This window comes from Somniosus microcephalus, chromosome 18 (assembly GCF_052327205.1).
Source record: "Somniosus microcephalus isolate GS21.2 chromosome 18, FLI_Smic_1.0, whole genome shotgun sequence".
Lineage (NCBI taxonomy): Eukaryota > Metazoa > Chordata > Chondrichthyes > Squaliformes > Somniosidae > Somniosus > Somniosus microcephalus.
The window spans coordinates 16,170,881-16,192,819 of NC_141004.1; the positions used below are offsets into that span (position 1 = coordinate 16,170,881).

At 44.2% G+C, this 21,939-nt stretch overlaps 1 protein-coding gene across 3 annotated transcripts in view; it reads left to right on the plus strand.

Annotated features, from left to right (window-relative positions):
* The first annotated feature begins 241 nt into the window (after nt 1-241).
* LOC147105047 (nuclear transcription factor Y subunit alpha-like) overlaps nt 242-21,939 on the plus strand; it is a 60,161-nt gene continuing 38,463 nt past the window's right edge. For 2 of the 3 annotated variants that reach the window (XM_086011092.1, XM_086011093.1), the window contains exon 1: nt 242-367. The gene's annotated coding sequence lies outside the window, so the exon portion shown is untranslated. The remainder of the gene's footprint in view (nt 368-21,939) is intronic. The other variant, XM_086011095.1, reaches the window with a different exon arrangement.

Genomic DNA, 21,939 nt, shown 5'->3' on the forward strand with positions numbered 1-21,939 from the left:
AGATCAGCCATGATCTTATTGAATGGCGGAGCAGGCTCGAGGGGCCAATTGGCCTACTCCTGCTCCTATTTCTTATGTTCTTATGTGCCCATCCAGCGTCTTTGCTGCGTGCGAGCAATTATAGACGCGCTTGCGCACTACTGTCGAGTCGGGACTTCACCCCTCCCCCCCTCTCCCTTCAAGGGCCTCCAAACGCCGCGCAGGCGCAGTGCTCTCACCCCTTGTTCGGGTAGCGCATGCGCAGCGAGCAGTTTCGCGAAGGAGAAGGCTGCTCGCAGTTGGTCGCCATCTTGTGCTGCTGTGTTCCTATTCGCCGCCGGGGCATTGTGTTTAATACCGGAGCCAATCAGAGGGGCAAAAGCGCGGGGTAAGTCCGGCAAATTGCTGCCAACAGGCTGAGGAGCTGGAGTTGGACAGGGGAATGGGAGCGAGGTGGCGAGCCCCCCCCACATATTGGGAGAAAGAAGCAATATATTCGGAATTACAGAGAGAGAGAGACACACAGAGACAGACGAGGAGAGAAAGGGGGGTTTGGCGCGAAGCGTGGAGCGCTCGCTTTTCCTCGCGCTCGCCGCCGCCCCTGCACTTTATCCTTTTCGGTCCGCTTTGCCCGTTGGCCCAACGCAGTCCGCCTTACCCGTTCGCCCTACCCGGTCCGCCTTGCCGCCGCTCTCTGGAGTGAACTCTTCCCACTTCCCCCCCCCCCCCCCCCCCAAAAAAAATAATAATTGCGCGAAGCGAGGGCAAAATGGCGACTGTGGGGTCGGAGAGAGGGAGAGGGGGGGGGGGAAAAATCATGTCCAAGGGCCCACGGCGAGTCGGGGCTGTCTGTATATTATTATTGCAGGGCATTGTTATCAGCCCCCCCCCCCCCCCCCCCAGTTATCTGTGATTCTCCAATTCTGGCCTCTTGAGCATTCCTGATTTTAATCTCTCAGCCATTGGTGACCGTGTCTTCAGTCGCCAAGGCCCTAAGCTCTGCAATTCCCTCCTGAAACCTCTCTGCCTCGCTTTCCTCTTTTTTAAGACCCTCCTTAAAATTTAATTATAGTCCTGGCGTGAAATGGTGGGCGGCAGCGTAGGCTATAGGAATGTAGTGTATTCTGTGCAGCCCTCGCTTTTTACAGATGTGTAAATCTTCCTTCACCGGCATATCTCTGTACTCTTAATGCTGCCCCATAGTGATCCACGTGGAGGAATGTACTTGTGTGCAAGTGAATTTATGCCAACCTCCCTGTCTGGGGAAAAAAAAACCACCCCCCAATAGCCTCGTTAGCCGTCTCCATGTCTAGCCTTTCAGTCCCCCTTCCTTTCTGCGTGTGAGGAGTGCTGTGTTAATGCAAGCTGTAATGCTTCACATTAATTATGGACAGCTTAAAATGTTGGGAAATCTAGACACAGACATGGTGGGGGAGTTATTTAACTCTTTTTCATATGGGGACTTGTGTATAAAAGGGAACTTGTGTATAAAATAACGTATTGATTTAATTCAAGTCTGATGTCAGTAGGATTTATTGTTTCAGATAAATTGATTAGCAATTTATAAATTGTAATTTTTGACTCTTTTATAAGAGTATAAAATAAGTCCCCATGGAATGTTTTCAAAAATATAAAACATGTCTTTTTGGGTGATGACAATGTTGCTTGTGTTTGACTTGAGAGGTTGGACCTGTTGGCCTGCATTCTAGGGTCAGAGATAGTGGATGCATTGGTTGTAATCTTCCAAAATTCCCTAGACTCTGGAAAGGTCCCAGCCGATTGGAAAACATCAAATGTAATGCCCATATTCAAGAAAGGAGGGAGACGGAAAGCAGGAAACTCTAGGCCAGTTAGCCATTATAACATCTGTCATTGGGGAAAATGCTGGAATCCATTATTAAGGAAGTAGTAGCAGGACATTTAGCAAATCATAATACAATCAAGCAGAGTCAACATGGTTTTATGAAAGGGAAATCGTGTTTGACAAATTTATTAGAGTTCTTTGAGGATGTTATGAGCAGGATGGATAAAGGGGAACCAGTAGATGTAGTATATTTGGATTTTGAAAAGGCATTTGATAAGGTGCCACATAAAAGCTTACTGCACAAGATAAGAGCTCATGGTGTTGGGGGTAATATATTAGCATGGATAGAGGATTGGCTAACTAACAGAAAACAGAGTTGGGATAAATGGGTCATTTTCAGGTTGGCAAACTAACTAGTGGGGTGCCACAGGGATCAGTGCTGCTGCCATAACTATTTACAATCTATATTTATGACTTTGATGAAGGGACCGAGTGTACTGTAGCCAAATTTGCTGACGATACAAAGATAGGTGGGAAAGCAAGTTGTGAGGTGTACACAGAGTGCAAAGGGATATCGATAGGTTAAGTGAGTGGGCAAAAATTTAGCCAATGGAGTATAATGTGGGAAAATGTGAATTTATCCACTTGGGTAGGAAGAATAGAAAAGCAAAATATTATTTAAATGGAACGATATCTGCGCTCCTCTAATTCTGCCCTCTTGAGCATCCCTGATTATAATTGCTCAATCATTGATGGCCATGCCTCTGTTGCCTAGGCCCTATGCTCTGGAATTCCCTGCGTAAACCTCTCCGCCTCGCTAACTTTCCTCCTTTAAGACGCTCCAGTCACCTGCCCTAATTTCTCCTTGTATGGCTTGGTGTCAATTTTTTTGTCTTAATAATCCTGTGCAGCGCCTTGGGATGTTTTACTATGTTAAAAGCGCTATATAAATACAAGTTATTGTTGTTGGCGAGAGACGACAGAATGCTGCGGTACAGAGGGATCTGGGGTCTTTGTACATGAAACGCAAAGCATGCAGGTGCAGCAAGTAATTAGGAAGGCAAATGGAATGTTGGCCTTTATTGCAAGGTGGATGGAGTATAAAAGCAGGGAAGTCTTGCTACAACTGTACAGGGCGTTGGTGAGACCACACCTAGAGTACTGCGTGCAGTTTTGGTCTTATTTAAGGAGCGATATACTTGCATTGGAGGCAGTTCAGAGAAGGTTCACTAGGTTGATTCCTGGGATGAAGGGGTTGTCTTGAGGAAAGGTTGGGCCTATACTCAATTGGAGTTTAGAAGAATGAGAGGTGATCTTACTGAAACATAAGATTCTGAGGGGGCTTGACAGGGTAGATGCTGAGAGGATGTTTCCCCTCATGGGGGAATCGAGAACTAGGGGGCATAGTTTCAGAATAAGGGGTCGCCCATTTAAGACGGAGATGAGGAATTTCTTCTGAGGGTCGTGAATCTTTGGCATTTTCTACCCCAGAGAGTTGTGGAGGCGGAGTCATTGAAAATATCCACGGCTGAGATAGACAGATTTTTGAACTACAGGGGAGACCAGGGTTATGGGGAACAGGCAAAAAAAGTGGAGTTGAGGCCAAGATCAGATCAGCCACGATCTTGTTGAATGGCAGAGCAGGCTCGAGGGGCCGAATGGCCTACTCCTGCTCCTATTTCTTATGTTCTTAGGTTGATACCTGCTTGGAATCTCTTGAATTTTGCAGCTAATATTTTGTATTTAAAGTAATCATGATATCACTGGTTTATGTGTGAAATATAAATTAATTTAAATCCCCAATCTTTAGTTTGCTTTGTTAATGGGTTTACGTTTTCCTACCTCTTTTAAGTTTTGATTCTGAACTTCCTTGAGGAATGTGTATTTTATTCAGTAAAATAAATGGGTTTGAGTTTTGTTTTTTTTAAAAAAAAACTTTTCATCTCCAGCAAATCTTGTTCAAAAGTATTAGTTCCCAAGATAAAGATGGAAATCAATATGAATTTAAAATGACAGTGTGCAACTGAGAGAGATTGTAGCTTGGGTATTACATTTGATAAATGTGGTCTGGATCAGTGTTCTCATTGAGGTTACAGTCAACCTAACTATGAATTTTCATTCCTATGTCCACTTGAACTGGAAAATTGAAATTATGGGTTATATCCTTTCAAATTCGGAGTCTATGGAAGGCATTTTGAACTGTACAACAGTTGAGATGAAGTATTGGTAATAGGGATGGTTCATTTGAGATGATGGAACAATATCACAAAAGAAGTCTGAGCATTTCTTCCTATCGCATATCACTGCTTCAAATTAGCCAACTAATGAGACAGGTCTGTTTGCCAATAATTCTAAAGGACGCTCGTTTAAAGTTACAAAAGTTGTAAGAGTACTGATAGTAGAACTGAATAGTGAAATAATGAAAATTTGAAATAAAAAAAATACGAGATTAATGTAAGAATATAAATAGGAGCAGGAGTAGGCCATACGACCCTTCGAGCTTCTACATCAACTCCACTTTCCTGCCCGATATCCATATCCCTTGATTCCCTTAGTGCCCAGACTCTCTTGATCTGAGTCTTGATATGGATTCCTTATGTTTGAATTGGGGTATTCTAAGCACTGTTTTTGTACAAAAAGGACAATTAGAAGAAACTCAGGCCTGCTGCTTTACCAGTAAAGTTTATCACTATGCTATAATTTTAATAAACTTTTTTGGATTGATAACTGCATCCATGTGCTTCTTGTGTTTTTTAATTTGTTAGTACTCTGTCAAACAAAACTTAGACCATAAGCTTTTTAATTTGTTAGTACTCTGTCAAACAAAACTTAGACCATAAGCAGACTGTTTCTTTATGCTTGACATTACTTTTTATCATTCTTCAAGTGTCACTGGCAAGGCCAACATTTAGACCCCCATTAGTAGTTGCACTTGAGAAGTTGGTGGTGGGCTGCCTTCTTGAACCGCTGCAGTCCATTTGGCAAAGGTACTTCCACAATGCCGTTAGGTAGGGAGTTCCAGGATTTTGACCCAGCAACAATGTCCGGGTGGTGTGTGGCTTGGAGGGGAACTTGAAAGTGCTGGTGTTCCTATGCACCGGCTGCCCATGTCCCAGGTGATGGAGGTTGTGTGTTTGGGCGGTGTTGCTGAGGAAGCCTTGGCGACTTGCTGCATTGCATTTCGTAGATAGTATACGCTGCAATCATGGCGTGCCGATCAAGTGGACTGCTTTGTCCTGGATGGTGTTGAGCTTCTTGCGTTTGTTGCAGCTGCACTCATCCAGGCAAGCGAAGAGAATTCCATTACACTCCTGACTTGTGCCTTGTTAGTGGTGGAGGGGCTTTGGGGAGTCAGGTGAGCCACTTCCTGCAGAATACCCAGTCTCTGACCTGTTCTAGTAGCTACGGCATTTCCCACATTACAACAGTGACTACACTTCAAAAGTACTTAATTGGCTGTAGAGTGCTTTGGGACGTTCTGAGATCGTGAAAGATGTCATATAAATGCAAGTCTTTTTTTATGTGGTAGTTCCATAGTTAAATATTTAATTGTAGAAGCTTCACAAATTTGGTGATAAAATAAATTCCATTTTGAGTTACATAACCAATCAATATCTGTGTTGAAACTCGTTCTTATGTTTTGCAACAAGAACAGCTACTCCTGTACTTTTGAAAATTTGTGTATAATTTCAAAATGTAATCTTTTTAAATGGCTGAGCTATGGTTAAATCCATCAGTTCTCAATTATGTGCAGTCAATAACTTGTTTGCCGCACTCATAATTATGTGAACAATTATTTTAAATAATTAACTTAGGAAATTGAATTGCAGGGACATCTATCTTGTTTGAAATGGGTTCTCTGCCATAATCAGGTAACGGAGCCAAAAAGTGTCAACACTTTTTCTATCTAATCGATTTATCCAAAAAGCAAGCCAAGCTTGTAGGAACATTTTAAAGTAGATTTTAGTTAAATGTAGGACATTGCTGGTGCACACTAGTGTGTTGCACATCCGTAAATAAAATGAGACATTTAGCAAGTAGAACAGGAGTTAGGTTATTCATCCCTTTGAGCCTGTTCTTCTATTCAGTTAGACCATGGCTGATCTATATCTCCATTCCCATTTACCCCCTTTTGTCTATAGCTCTACCCTTACCTAGTAAAAACCTGTCAGGCTGGGTCTTAAATTTCAGTTGACCTGAAATCCACAGTATTTTGGGGGTGAGAGATCCAGATTTCCACTACCCTGTGAGGAAAAAGTGCATCCTGACTTCACTGCTGAATGGCCCAGCTCCAATTTTAAGATTGTGCCCCATTCTGCATTCCCCCACCAGAGGAAATAGCTTCACTGTATCTGTCCTATTGAATCAGTTTACCATTTCAAACACTTCTATCAGATCACCCCTCAATCTTCTGTACTCGGGAATACAAGGCTAGTTTAAGCAACTTGTCCTCATAACCCTTTAAACCCTGTCATCATTCCGGTAAATCGGCGCTGTACCTCCTTCAAGGCCAATATATCCTTCCTAAGCTACAGTGCCCACAACTCAATGCAGTACTCCAGGTGGGGTGTGACCAAGGCTCTGTACAACTGAAGCATCGCTTCTTCCACTTTTATATTCCTGCTGCCCTTGAGATAAAGGCCAACATTCCATTAGTCTTTTTAATTAATTCTTGTAACTGTGCATCAGCTTTTAGTGATTTGTGTACCTGGACACCTAAATCCCTTTCCTTCTCCACAGTATCTAGACTTGCCATGAAGAGCATTTACTGATTTGTCGTCTTGAATCCAAAGTGGATGACCTCGTACTTCCCCAGTTGAACTCCAGTTTTGCCCACTCTATCCATCTACGTCCCTTTGTAACTTCCTGCTCCCATTTACACACATTACTGTGCCTCCTAATTTATTGTCACCTGCAAACTTGAATATATAACTCACTTTCTTCAAGTGTTAGTCATGGCTTAGTGGTAGTACTCGTGCCTGAGTCAGAACCTTGTCTGATGGAATGCTGCACTGTAGGAGGTGCCATCTTTCAGTTGAGATGTTATAACAAGGCCTCGTCTGCCCTCTCTCTCACATGGATGTAAAAGATCCCGTGGCACTATTTGTAGAAGAGCAGGGGCGTTCTCCCCGGTGTCCTGGACAATATTTATTCCTCAAGTAACTTTACTAAAACAGATTGTCTGGTCATTATCACTGCTGTTTGTGGGACCTGGCTGTGTGCAAATTGGCTGCCAAATTTCCTACATTACAATGGTGACTGCACTTCAGAAGTACTTTATTGGCTGTGAAGCACTGGGAGTCGTCCCAAAGTCATGAAAGGCGCTAGTCTTTTCCGTCAAAGTCATTGATATACAGACCCCTGAGGATCACCACTTGTTACATCCTGCCAATCATTGTACATTCCCTTTATCCCTACTCTCTCTGTCCTACCTCCCAATCAATTACCGACCCACATCAAAATGTTATCTCCAATTTCGATTGTTTTTATTTTTGATAATCTCGTGTGGAACCTTATCAATTGTCTTCTAGGTGTCCATATAGACAACATCCCTAGACACCCCTATCTACCACCTCTTAGTAAATTCAACTAGATTAGTCAGACATGACGTACCCTTCACATCCATGCTAACTACAGGAAACTTTGTGCTATCCGGCACCGACGGGACCGAGCTGTTGCCGTTCCCTCAAAACTGCCGGACACTCCAGCGCTAATGTTGAAAGATACGGAAGCTTCTGAGCTCCGTATCTGTCAACAAACCCTGTTGCTTAGCAACAGCTTCTAAACAGTCCAAGCGTCTCTGTAGCTTAGCAACAGCTTCAGCAGAGCTTGACTGTTGAGGAAAAAAGCAACGAGAGGAAAAAAAGCAACGAGAAAACCTAACGAAAACGGCACCTGATTTTTGCCAGTGGCTCGAGCATTCCGGACAGTTAGCCCCTGGATAACACAAAGTTTCCTGTATTTGCTCAGTTTGTACTATTCCAAGTACTCAGTCATTGTAACTTACCTCAACACTTTCAAAAGGGAATTGGATATCTACTTAAAAAGAAAAAAAATTGCAGGACTATGGGGAAAGAGTGGGACTAATTGGTAGCTCTTTCAAAGAGCCAGGACGATGGGCTGAATGGCCTTCTGTGCAGTATCATTACACTGTGTCCCTGATGACATATTTTGGTAACTTCTCCACAACTGACGTTAATCTCAGTCATGTACATGTTCCAGTTTGACCCATTTGAATTTTTTTGCCAAGACCAAAGACAATAGAAGAATCCCTCTATTTGTATCCAATCTTAAATCCTCTGCTGTCAGAGTTTTCAATCATCCTTAATAATGGAAAGAACTATTGCAAAAAATGCTAATAAGCATGTGCTCACATGGCATCTACCCAGCAGAATATTTGAAGTATTTTGAGCCACATATTACTAGAGTGAAATACACCTGATTACAGATTTGTCACTGATGGTGGGAGTGGTGGAAGACATTTGAATTCAGTACTGTCGTTGACTGTTCAATGTCTGTGGGGCCTGATGCACTTAAATTACAACGTATTTGAAGCCCTGAAGCTTCATTGACTCTTACTGTAGCCAGACGGTGCAGAACTAGTCACTTACAGTAATTAAAGGTTAAATAAATTTCAACGTGACCCAAGAAGGCATATAGATATGTGTGTATATAGAGAAAGCAAGTACAGGAAACTTTGGTTTATCCGGAGGTTGTATGGCCGGAAACCTCGATCTAACGGCAGAAATCAGCAGCCGTTTTGTTAGGTTTTTTTTTCTTCTAGCATTTTTTTAAACAGTCAGTCTCTGGAAAGCCTCTCTGAAGCTGTTGCTAAGCTACAGAGACGCTTCCAAGGTACGGGCCGACTGTTTACAAGCTGTTGCTAAGCAACAGTGTTTGTTGTCAGATACGGAGATGAAAACCTCCATATGCTTCAGCATTAGCGCTGGTCTGTCCGGAAGTTTTCATAGATCGGCATCACGCCGGTCCCGTCGGTGCCGGATATCGCGAAGTTTCCTGTATAACCATTTAAGGATAAAAACACAAAATGCTGGAAATACTCAGCAGGTCACGTAGCATCTGTCGGGAGAGAAACAGAGTTAATATTTCAGGTGTTTTTCTCCCCACAGACGCTGCCTGACCTGTTGAGTATTTCCAGCATTTTCTGTTCTTATTTCAGATTTCCAGCATCCGCAGTATTTTGCTTTTGTAGCCATTAAGGATAGCTGCTGCAACTGTAATCAAAAGTTTGTATCTTCAAAGTACCAACATTTTATTAATTTGCATCATATAAACCCTTAATTTTGTGAATAGGTTTTTTTTTAAATCCAGAAATGAGTCATTGTTGGAGATTTAACTAGGCCTGAGTTCATCCCGTTCCATCATTACAGGGCAGCTTGTATGAATGCTCCAAATTTAACTGTCAAAATATTTGGGAGTTTGCATTGGAAAATAATAATGGAACATAAAGTTGGGAAATACCAAATCTAGCAAAATTAAGCTGTGAACCTAGCGAGTTGCTGTATTATAATGAACTTGCAACCTACTGATACAACAATAACGTACATTTATATAGCACCTTTAAGGCAGAAAAACATCCTGAGGTGTAATCAGATAAAAGTGGACGCTGAGCCAAACAAGGTGCCATTAGGAGCGGTGGTTTTAAAGAGGGTGTTAAAGAAGGATGGAAAGACAGAAAGGTTTTGGGAGGGATTTCCAGAGTGCAGGACCCAGCCGGCTAAAGGTATGATGGCAATGAGAAAGGGTGGGGTATGATGGCAATGAGAAAGGGTGGGGTGGGGGAGTTCACGAGAACTCAGAGTCTGAAGAGCCCAGAGTTCTGGGGGGAGTTGTAAGGCTAGAGAAGGTTACACAAATAGGGAACGGTAAGGCCAGAAGGGATTTAAACACGTTGATGAGATTTTTAAATTGGACCACGAGCCAATGTAGGTCAGCAAGAACAGAGGTGATGATTGTTGAGATTGTAGAAATTACCAATCTCTTTCACATTATCAGGATCGACAGCAAACCAATATGGTGGGAATATTGTGTTTAATCAAAACTTAAGACGGAATATGACACACTACTTATACAGCAAAAACAGATGACCGCGACAAGCAGCTGGTACCAGTCCCGATCAGACAGACAGCTGGCGTGTGCGAACAGTTCTCCGGCTTACGGCCTTTCTCCCTCTCGCCTAGAACCTCCAGGAATGGGTTGAGTCTGCTCCCGGGAGAGTGTTAGACCAGCCTCACTCTTGTATGGCTCTCCCCTCCGCTGTCTGTGCTATGGGCTTTTAAGTTCTTTCTCTTATACCCTTTTTTAGGGGTAGGCCTGATGTAAAATATGGACAGGACCATTTAAACTGTAAGGGCTCTTCCTAAACCAAGGTGCCCAATGGCACGTCGAGTTCTTTGTCTCAACTTCGAAATAAAGATCCTCACTCCAGCAGGGGTCTTCACAATCATTACACATGCTTTATTGTTTATACGCTTTGAAGGCCTAGCGATTGGGATTTCTCTTATCTCCCTTGTCCCTATCCTCCCTAGTTTGGAGTCAGACATGACATTCTCGGCCATCAGATGTTCGTAACTGCTTGTTATCAGTTATTTATGTTCATGTTGTTCATGCAGCTTTAGCTATGCAAAACTAACTATTTCATTATCAGACTATTGTACCATGGAATGAATTATTAAATTCCCAAAGATATCTTCTATTCTCATACACTGGTTAACTTACGCATTTTAAAGCAGTTTTGTTAAACAAAGTCAAAATCCTAACTTGGCATTATAATATGGTTATTAGCAGTAATGGAAGAAACATGGGCGTTGGGCCTTGGTTGGTCAAATTAAAGATTCATAAATCAACCTTCCTAGCACACAAACAGCAGACAGCTAGCCTGGAAACAAGGGCCGCGATCTGTATAGAAGAGGCGGGCTGAGGGCTGGCCCGCTGCACGGCAGCTTTCGGGCCTGCTCCTGGATGCCACCGGCCTGCAGTTACGATTTTTGCTTGATTGGCCTTGTTACAGCCAACGTGCGGGTCCCTCTAGGCAATTGCTTGGAGCATGTCAGTTTTTCGCATCTGATGACGGGTTGTTTAAGTAAATATTTAAAGGGGCCATGTCCCCTTTGCCAATAATGTTAATGGGGTGCCTTGGTGCTATATTATCTAGATATGGGGAGTTGACAGCGACTGGCCTGAACACAATTTATTGAATGCACTTGCTGGTCATATTAGGGCGAATGTTGGTGGTGACACTGAGGGGAAACCACCGTTTATTAGACAGATGATGCCTGGGGTTTTGAGAATGTCGGACTTATATTCATCTCCATGTGCCAGCCACCTGTGGTTGAAACGTAAGCTTATGCGAATCTGGCATAGATGAGTGCATCACTTGCCTGACGGCCAGCAGTGTGGCCTCCTGCTGCTGGATTGGCCACATCTTGCCCCGCAAGGCATCGCTCGTTTTCCTCCTCAGAGGCTGTCTGCTGAGCCACTTGTTCATCCGGCAGCACTAAGCCACGCTGCTGTGCGATGTTGTGCAAGGCGCAGCAAACCATGATGATTCTGGATACCCTGGCTGGTGCATAATGCAAGGCTCCTCCAGATCTGTCTAGGCATTGGAAGTGCATTTTGAGCAAGCCGATGGTTTGCTCGATGATGCTTCTGGTGGATATGTGACTCAAATTGTACTGCTCCTCGGCTTCGTTTGATGGCCTCCTCATCGGTGTCATAAGCCACTTCTTCAGGGGATAGTCCTTGTCGCCAAGACGCCATCTGGAAAGTTGGTTTGGTGGATAGAAGAGCTGAGGCACAGTAGACTGGCACAGGATGAAGGAGTCATGGCAATTGACAGGGTACTTTGCGCAAACATGCAGGATGATCTTCCTGTGGTTATAGATCAGCTGGACATTCAGGGAGTGGAATCCCTTGCTGTTGACAAGTACAGCTAGGTTGTGATAGGGGGCCCTAATGGCTACATGTGTGCAGTCTATAACGCCCTGCACCATTGGCAAGCCTGCAATATTGGCAAAGCCAACTGCACGCGCTGTCACACTTGGGCCATCCGTGGAGAAGTGGATGTAATTGTGCGCCTTTGCAAAGAGGGCATCAGTGACCTGCGTGATGCAGGTGTGTGCGGCCGACTGGGAGATGCCACTGATGTCTGCAGCTGATCTCTGGAAGGAGCCCGAAGCAAAGAAGATGAGTGCAGTGGTGACTTTACAGCAACGGGTAAGGAGTGTCCACACGCTCCTCTGGGCTCCAGGTGTTGGTGCAGCATTGCGCAGATGTCAGCGACTACATCTCTCGAAAGACTCAGCCTCCTTTGGCACTGCTGCTCTCTCATGCTGAGGAAGCTGATCCTCTGCCTGTAAACCCTGTGTTGGGATTATCTCCTGCAGCGAGGTGCAGCCCTGCGCTGAGGCTTCTGCCCTGTGCATCATCAGGTGGGTAAGGAGGAGGTTGGCCATCATGGTGCTGCTCATGGGTTTTGGACAAGAGATGCAGGGGGGATGTGAGGAAAAACTTTTTTACACAGCGAGTGGTGATGACCTGGAATTCGCTGCCGACGGAAGTGGTGGAATCGGATACACTCAATATTTTCAAGGGGAGGCTGGATAGGCATTTGAGGGAAATAAACTTGCAGGGCTACGGGGATAGAGCGGGGGAATGGGACTGACTGGATTGCTCTGCAGAGAGCCGGCATGGACTCAATGGGCCGAATGGCCTCCTTCTGTGCCGTTATGACTCTATGGTGCTGCTGTTGTGGCTGGTTGTGGTGCTGCCACGGCTGCTCTTCCTCCAAATCTGACGACCAGGATGTGAGGATATAAATGTTTCCCATCCCGTAGCTATAGATTTCATTTGAGGCAAGAAGCTTGCAAGCGCACAGTCGAAGTGGCCTGAAATTATTCCAATCAGGTCACACTGCAGATGGCTGTCAGCTTGAACAGTCAAGGTCAGTAGATTTGCAAAATCTTATCCCAAACCTCCAACAACAAGGTTGTTGCATTTGAATGTCAGCCATGTTACAGGAACGCTTTTAAAGTGCTGCACCAATGACTACAAATCATCTCCAGCAACTCGTCTCCTTGCAGCTGGCCTGTTTCTGACAAGACGGGAAACGAGCCAGAAGCACGAAAATGGGAAACCACTATCAAAATAGGATTAGCCAGGCAGCTAACTGCCTTAACTACCTGTTCCAGCTGGGTCAGTTTGAGAGCGGCTGACCCGACACTCACAAAAATCACATGGGGGCGGGTTGGCAGTCCGACGCTAATTTTTCCGATTTTCACTGCCGGCCCGCCTCCTCAGGGCTATTAAAATCGAGCCCAAGGTCATATGTGACCATCACAATGCAAAGTGTTATAACATCCGCAGGGAACCAAAACATAAGCAAATTCTAAGCATCAAGGTTCACCAGACTGGTTCCTGGGATGGGGGGATTGTCCTATGAGGAGAGATTGAGTAGACTAGGCCTATATTCTCTCAAGTTTAGAAGAATGAGAGGTGATCTCATTGAAACATACAAAATTCTTACAGGGCTTGACAGGGTAGATGCAGGGAGGACGTTTCCCCTGGCTGGGGAGTCTAGAACCAGGGGTCACAGTCTCCGAATAAGGGGTCGGCAATTTAGGACTGAGATGAGGAGAAATTTCTTCACTTAGAGGGTGGTGAATCTTTGGAATTCTCTACCCCAGAGAGCTGTGGAGGCTCAGTCGTTGAGTATATTCAAGACAGAGATCGATAGATTTTTGAATATTAAGGGAATCGAGGGATATGGGGATCAGGCAGGAAAATGGAGATGAGGTAGAAGATCAGCCATGATCTTATTGAATGGCGGAGCAGGTTCGAAGGGCCAAATGGCCGACTCCTGCTCCTATTTCTTATGTTCTTATCTATCCAGTTATTCTAACACCAGTCTGAAGAGACTATTTGTCTCAAGTTCTAATACCATCATGTAAACACAGCATTATTCGCGTCACAATTTTATCCGCATAACCATATACATTTTGGACATCACTGATTTCTACCATGACTAAGTGGAACTTAGTGCAGGTTACTATACAAAGGTGATCCAGATAAATGACACTTTTTGAATAAAACATTTTTTATGAAAGTGGTGGAAAAGTGAGCTCGCACAGATAACCAGGCTTTCCCTCTTTCCATCCATCAGTAAATGGTCGAAAGTAACGAAGTTGGCTCATTGCTCTATGGATGATGCAGTAATAGAAATTGCTTGGTAACTATTCTACTTCGATGTGACCTTTCCTACCAAACAAGTGCCCAAAATTGAAACCAGTAGTGGGGAAGATTGGCTTTCTATTATTTCTGTTCTGTACATTATAGCGCGGTGGTGATCAACCTACGTCATACACACTGAAAATGGTGTATATGGTCAGTTGAAAAATAATGCCCTAGTAGACTAGGAAAAATTCTTGATTGTGCCCACAGTATCCAGTGGCAGCCTGTCATGCCATATCAGAACATGATTAAATGAAGCTTGCATGTTTCTATGCAGCAAACTACTCACGACTTCTTAGAATGGGAATTTTAATTAAATGGAAGCGGAAACTACAGGAGAAATTCTGCAACTGAAGTTGGCATGCAGCAACCTAATAAGTCTACATTTTGTCATTTTATGGCATTCATACTCCTAAAAGATTCACCATCTGTGAAATGTAGTGGTTGAATTCTATCCTGCCAAATTAATTTCACTTCACTAAATGAGCCATCATAGTAACTACCCTGTGGCAGTTTTTGAAAAATATAATTGTGTACAAAGCTGGGTACTGATGCCCAGTGTCAGAAGACCCACAATTATGCTTTAATGAAATCCCGTTGATATGCCTGGATGTTGTGAATTAAGAACGTCACAAAGGGTGTGCAGTACATAGCATTAATTGCATCTTCTTCTTGAATCATGTGGGTACCACAGACATGCCAACTCTTGCGAATTTATCATGAGAGATGCGATTTCGAAGTAAAATTAAGCCTCATGATCTCGCAAAAGAACCGCCAAATCTCGCGATTTTTAAAGAGCTCCCCTGCAAAGCTGGTCGTGCACACCTTCAGATGTCAGTCATCGGTTAGTGACGGCCGAATGCGTCCGGGGGCAAAGGTCAGGAAATGCACTTCTTGTCTGGGAGCAAAGGTTGGGGAAGCACCAGCTTTTCTGTTCATGGAGGATAGTGGATAATCCCAGGGTCCAGGAGCTGCTGCTCACAGCAGTCGGGAAGGAGGCGGGACTACAACTTTCGGGTTTTAGCCCCGCCTCCATGGACGTCCGGCCAATCCACGCGATTTTCCCTTGATTGACCTTGTTAAGTCCGCCCAGCAGGCCAATTAAGGGCCACCCGGCAACAGGTGACATCACAGACTGAAATTTCATCTGTCAAGAGTTTTTGACAGATGATATATCAGTGTTTCACAGCTGTTTAAAGCTGTCAAACACTGACAGTCTGACTTCTAACCTGAGTCCTTCTATGCAGACTCAGTTAGAACTCTCACTGACAGTGAAAGCTGAAGGCTGTCACTTTTGACAGCTCGCAGCCATTCAGCTTTCAGTGCCAGCTGAGTGATGGACTCCCAACGCCTAGAGGAAGAAAGGCTTTTAAGGTAAGTACAGGTAATTTAAACTTCTTTACACACTTTAGACACACCAAACACACTTACACACTTACCTTTGCACTCATGCACCCATCACTCACCTGAACACCGACATCGCGACCCCTCCAAGTCCTTCAACCCGACGGCCCGCCTGCTCTAACCTGGCGTGGTTTGGAGCCATCGGGAATCCCACACGACACCCCTCAAAATAGGGATTAGGCTAAAAACTGCCTGTTAACTACCTGTTAACAGGCAGTTAATTGGCACTAATCCCTTCCCACCTCAGGTCGGCGGGTCCCAGTGCGGGGCGGGTACCCGCTTACTTTGAAACTTACGTGGTGGCGGGATGGTGTCGGGACCCCCGAATTTGGGATTTTAGCCCCCCGCACGCCTAAAAGCCCGCCTCACGGCACACTGAAAATCTGGCCCCAAGTATTTTTCCCCCTTCTCTCTCCTCAAGACAGTCAGGGCGCGGAGACAGTTGAATTGCTGCGATTTTTCAAAAGCGGTTCCTGGCTCAACCTAAATATACCACACACCTTATTAGCATATGCACATGTCAATCAGAGCCGCTACCACAACAACCCTGCAAAAGAAACTATCTGTGCATGCATGCAACCAGCACCCACTTTGTAGCTCAACCAACTCCAAATTAAGTTTAATTGCACTGGCTTCAATCAATTTGTAATTTTATTTTCTTTCTTTGAAATGACAGCGATGGGGGTAATCACTAATTAATTAATATAGATTACCCATTTACAATTATCAAAGAAATCACAAGTGAACCAGACTGGATTTACTAGGAACAAAACCACTTGTGTACATTTGTGTTTTAGAACATTTTTCAATTAAATCAAATAAAGGTTGAATGAACCACGTGTAATAGCATAAGCATTACTGCTATTTTACTAAAAATGAAAAACACTGGTTGCCCCCGTGTTATCAAACAAAAAAAACCAATTTTATACATGCCCGCCGTTTTTAAGGGACACAACTTACAGCAATAAAGGAACGTAAACGATTGCAGTAAATAAGCCACTACTGAGGTTTATAAACCAACTGTCAATCTGTATTGGTTTATGTTTGGAAAGAAATAGCAACTCATGATTTTTATACTAAATCTCTTGATTTTTAAGAGTTTGTCTCTTGATTTATGAGACAGTGGGCTTGGCATTACTGGTACCAGTGTTCTAAGTATGCCTAGTGACAACAATGCCAGACTAGATTTTGAAGATATTGAAAAAGCAGTAATGAAACTCGACTGTACACTAAAGAATGATGAACATAAACAAGAAATACTGATGCCCTATCTTGATATTTATTACTGTTATATTTAATCGCATTTGCTGTGAGAATATTTTGGTGGAAGTAAGGCAGTACTGAAGTTCCCTGAAAAGCATACATCTGCGAACAATCCAAGCCTTTATAATAATTTGCATGATAATCTTTTTTTCTTTGTCTCCTTTCTGTTTTCTTTTTTCTATGCCACAATGCTGTGTAACTAGCAGTGGCAACTTAGAAAAAAACATTCTGCGTTTGGAGAGCACCCATTGCCAGCACATTAATCAACTTCGCATCCATTGACATGAAATTTATCAACAAATTGCTGAAGGGTGCTTTATTTTTGCTGCCCCTGTTTCTTTCTCCTCCATTTTCCCGCCAACATCTTGGTGAGGAATAGAAAATGCAACAGATGCAAAGATATTTAAATAAATGGAAGTGAAGAAAATCTGTAGAGACCTGATTTGATTTAATAGCTACCATGATGGTTTTTTCTTAAATTGGCTGTCTCCTGCACCAAGCCGATAAATTAGATGGAAAATAAGTTTTTTGTAAAATAAAATCTGGTGCAGACTTCCTTCAGGTATTCTAAGCACATTGATAAGCAAACGCTGTCACCTGTGACGTCCCTCTTCTAACAGTATCTATCTATCTATATATATAAAGCGATGCTTCTGTCCTTCTGTCTGTCCTTCTGTCTGTCATCACGTGTGCGTCTGTCGGGCTATGCGCTCGAAAGTTACAGGGCGTACCTACGCGTGCGTTACGTCGAAAGAAAGCTTACCTTTCCAAAACGGTTTTAAGCGTATTTACGTTTCGGCCGGGCTAAAATCGCGCCCGCGGTATCCGAAAAACCTTAACATTCCACTCATTAGCATCTCATTATCCGCTCATTAGCGACAGAGTGACCTCGAGCTCGACCAATCGTACGCCGGGTTGCTGGCGTGTGCCGCCGGGCCAATCAGTGCGTGTGTGGGCGGGCCTTATCGTTCTGAACCGAGGTGAGTCGCCGCCATCTTGATTCCAAACTTTTCCTTTCTTTTTCCCGCTTTCTGCGTCTTTAAAAAAAACGTTGCTTTTAAAACACATATTGTTTAAAAAAAAAATGATTTAGAAAGTAATTAACTTATCTAATCTCATTAATTTTCCTACCTTTCCCCGTTTTTCCAGGTAGGCCTCGAAGCCTCGGCCTCTCCTCCGCACCCACGCCCGAGCTAGGCACCTCCCGGCCCCACTCGAAGGCTGGAGGGGCGGGCCTCAGCCCAGCGCCGCTACCTTACTAAAGGGTGCGCGCGCAGCAGGAGCAGCTGAGACGCGGCGTCTCTCTCTCTCTGGCTCGGCCGGGGGGCGGGGCTTGGTGAGCGTCAACGGTTACCCTGGCAACCGGGCCCACCGGCCGTCTCGCACAGCCGCAATCTTGAAGCCAGCTCGGGAGGCCGGTGCTCGGAAGATCGCGCCTCCGGAGTTCGGTGCTTGGCTGGTTGGGGGGGGCGAGTCTCGGGGGGGCCAACCTCGGGAGTTCGGGGGGTGGGGATCAGGGGGCTCGGGAGTTTGGGGGGACGGGGATCAGGGGGCTCGGGGACTCTCCCCCTCCCCTCCCTCCTCTCCCCCCCCCCTCCTCTCTCCTCCTGCCTCTCTCCCCCTCCCCTCCCCTCCCTCCCTCCCCTCCCTCTCTTCCCCCTCCCCCCTCCCCTCCCTCTCTTCCCCCCAGTCGCTCTCTCTCTTCCCCCCAGTCGCTCTCTCTCTTCCCCCCAGTCGCTCTCTCTCTCTCTTCCAACAACAACAACATGCCCTCGAAAAAGCCTCGGCACCGCCGAGCACTTCAGCTAGTATCCCTATAAAAGTCTTGCATCTAATGCAATCACCACACCGCAAAGTCTCGTACCTCAAAGTGCACGTCACATTTCCAACTGGTTGGTTTAAATGTTTTTGTTAAATAGGAACGAACGACAAGTGAATAGGTGCTGAGTGTACCAACAAATGAGTAACAGAAACATTGACGCAAACTAGCAGTCAGCCAACTGCTACCAGTAATGATTAAAAATGAATAACAATTACAATACTCTCTTTTAGGGGGAAATTGTTTCAACTGCACTCTTAATTTATTAATTACCCAAGCCTCTATATTAATATTTGTAAAATGTTAGATCAGCTTGTGTTCTTGCAGCTGGTTGGTTTAAATTTCATATTCATACATGAATGACAAATCCGAACTCCTGTGAGAGCTTTTTCTTCATTCTTATTTACAAACCTTTCTGTTTCTCTTTGAGCACTGAGGAAAATTACCCATCAAATCACTGGGGGGAAAAAAATTGGCCACAGCAAATCAAAATCTCGGAACTAATATATCCTCTTTCCTTTCCTCCCTCTTTATTAAACAACTTGTCCCCAGTGATTTCAGTCTCCATCTCGGCTTCCCTTATCCTGTCTGTTTCATTTTACCATCCTCCTGTGCTCCCTAAACCTCTTCCATATAAACTCTATGACCCATATTCTTGGCTGCCGCCTTGATCTTGCATCTCCCATGGCTTCTCGATTACTGACGTGCCATCTCTGATCACTTCCTTATATATCTTCCCACCTGTATCCTCTCCCCGCCCCCCCCCAATACCTTCCAACCCCATTTCCTTCTATGTCCGCCCCTGATAAAACTCCCCTAAGTTGTTTACCATTTGCAGCTCTATTTGTTCAGCCCCTTCTTCACTGTCTATTTCCAGTTGTTGCCCTCTATTGAGGCACTGACAATGCCCCCCACTCCCTCCTTTTCAAAACTGCTGACATCACTACTTCCTCAAAAAAACAACCCTCTGTCCTTGGAGACTAGCACACCATCTCCAAATCCATTTATTCTCCAAAGATCCCACAACTCCGATTAAATCTCTCCAATTTGGTTTCTGCCCCTCCAACCGCAACAAAATGGTTCTAACTAAAGTTACAAACAGCATTCCCTGTGACTGACCGTGGTGCATTATTCCTCCTCGACCTTTCTGCGGCCTTTGCCACAGTCAACCATGCTATCCTCCTAGAATGCCATTCCTCCATTGTCCAGCTTGATGGGACTGCCTTCGTTTGATTCCACTCTTACTTATCCAATTAGAGCCAAATGATCTTTACCAATAGTTTCTCTTCACACCTATGAACCGTCATCTCGGGAGTTCCCCAAGGAGCCATTTTTAAACCCCGCCCTTTCCTCATTTACATGCTGCTCCTTGACAACATCATCCACAGATGGTCAGCATCCACATGTATGATGACACCAAGCTATACCAGATTGCTTGTCCAACATCGTCCTGGATAAGCCGCAGTTTCCTACAGCTAAACATTGGGAAAACAGAAGCTGTCTTCTTCAGTCTCCACCACAAAATCTGTGCCCTCGCCACTGTCTCAAGTTGAACCAGACTGTTCACAACCATGGCCTCTTAGTCAACATCAAGCTGAGCTTCTAACTCCCCTATCCATCACAAAGACTGCCTCCATTCACCTCTGCGACATCACCTGCACCACCTCCTCTCATCCCACCTATTGTTGAAACTCTCATCCATTAAACTTGGTGACTCCAATGCTCTTCTCGCGTCCTCCGCCTTCCATAAACCTCAGCCCAACCAGAATGCCACTGCCTGTATCCTATCCAGTACCAGGCCACGCTCGGCCATTATCCCTGTCGTCACTGATCTATTTTGGCTCCTGGCCCCATACGCCTCATTTTAAATCCTCATTCTTGTGTTTAAATCCCTTTATGGCCTTACCCCTCCCTCTGCTCCAGTGGTGCAATCCCCCCTCCCCCCATCTGCATGACCAAAGCCACTTGATCAACTTACCGTTTAACAGACTATATATTCCTGGTCATAATACTAATGTGTGTTTATATGTGTATTTATTTATTCATTCAATAATTATCAATTTCCTATGGTGTTACACACTGAGCCGTGACCAGCTGAATTTGGGTTAAGAGAGTAGGAGATAATTAGACCAGGCAAATAATTCAATCCCCATTTTAAAGTCATACATTTTGACCTTATTTTTATATTATTTATAGTTAAAAAGAATGATTAGCAGGAATTTGGGAAGCAAAAGTAGAGTTGGTTGGAGCATAGAATTTATTCTGCAGTAGAGGTTGAGGAGAGGGGAAGTGTGTGCAAAACTGAGGTGCTACAGTGCCACCATTGAGAGGAGGGTATAATTACATGGTAACAATCTGAACAAGGCACTTTCCATTATAAATTTATAATGGGAAAAGTTGACAGAAGTGTGACAGAAATATGATAACAGGAAGTAAAATTTCGTAGACAGCTGGTGCGTACAAACCTAAGATCTTTAATATGTCATAGACGATTATAAAATGACAATACTCTAATTTACTTTGAGCAGTGGGACAGCAGATCTGTAGGTATTATAGTTTATAAAAATTGGCCAATGTCTTGGCCAAAGCAGATGAAGAGGTGCTGCAGTTGGCCTCGGCACCTGTGAGCAAGGGAAGGATAAAATCAGATAAGGTTCCCATTCCTGACCACTGTCCAGTGACTCGTACTGGAAAGTTCATATACATATGTAGATGATCTGGTGCGGACCAGATAAAGTTCAGTTGTGACACACCCCACTTGGAAAATGGTATGTGCGTAATATACCAGGCGACACCTATTGAGTATCAGCCAAGATGGGATAAAGGGAGAACATTGTGAGGGGGGGAGCAGATAGTTTGAGCGATCACTCTGTCTGTTAATGTGCTAATTCTGCTGAATTCTGCTGCAAAGGCAGCCTTGCTGCCTGATCAGTGTCTCCAGTTTACCTGAATAGTTTTTTTTAAAGATGGAGCCAAGGTTTGAAACCTTGCGAACACCCCACAAGAGTGAACTATTAGTAGGCCTCTTGCCTCACAGACTGAGTTAGTTGTACCTGCTGTTACTAATGTCCTTAATTTTATATAAAGTGTTTACATGAAATATGCAATATATATATATAGCAGTCTGACCTATAAATTGTACATCTAAGCCAGTTTGAAATGTTATGGGTCTCATTCCGGAACAATAAACCATTGCTATTTCAGGATAGAAAATATACATACATGATGCTTACAGTGCAAATGGTGATTTAAAAATAGTGGTGATTTCATGCGGTCCAAATGTCCATTCTGTTCCTTCCATGTAGCATTTATCCAGTGCGTCCAATCGCTAGTTGAACTGCCAATGTATTTCTGCCAATGGAAGTGCCATATTGAATAGTAGAAGCACTGTACTTCTAAATATTGGTAGAAATAGGTAGTG